Genomic DNA, 568 nt, shown 5'->3' on the forward strand with positions numbered 1-568 from the left:
CCTCAAGAGGACTCAAGTCCTTTCCCGACCCACCCCAGGGCCAGATCCGATCCCTCCCTCCAGCAAGATCAACGGAGAAACCCCACCAAACGTGGAGCCCCTACCTGAGGCTAACATCGATGCGCAAATCCAGCACCGTATCCAATCCCCGGGCGCCTCTTTCGGACGCCTAAGGACATGGGTCTTCGAAGACCGCGACATCCGAGCTGATACCAAGACCCTTGAGTACAAGGCGGCCGCCCTCCCAGCTCATCTTCCCGGCTCAGAAACCTGGACTACGTACAGACGCCACCTCAAGGTCCTGGAGATCGACGCTGTCTGAGACGGATTCTCCTCATCAGTTCGGAGGACAGACGGCCTAACATCACCGTCCTTGAAGGAGCCAAGAGCACTGGCCTCGAGGACACGATCGTCCAAAACCAACTCTGTTAGGCCGGCCCTGTGCTTTTAGGATGTCCCAACTTCCAAAGAATCTTCTTCTCCCAGCTCAAGGAAGGATCCCGATCAAGAAGAGGACAAAGGAAGCTCTGTAAAGACACCCTGACCTTAGGAAGTGCAGCATCAAACT

Source organism: Scyliorhinus canicula, chromosome 31 (genome assembly GCF_902713615.1).
Source record: "Scyliorhinus canicula chromosome 31, sScyCan1.1, whole genome shotgun sequence".
NCBI classification, from domain to species: domain Eukaryota; kingdom Metazoa; phylum Chordata; class Chondrichthyes; order Carcharhiniformes; family Scyliorhinidae; genus Scyliorhinus; species Scyliorhinus canicula.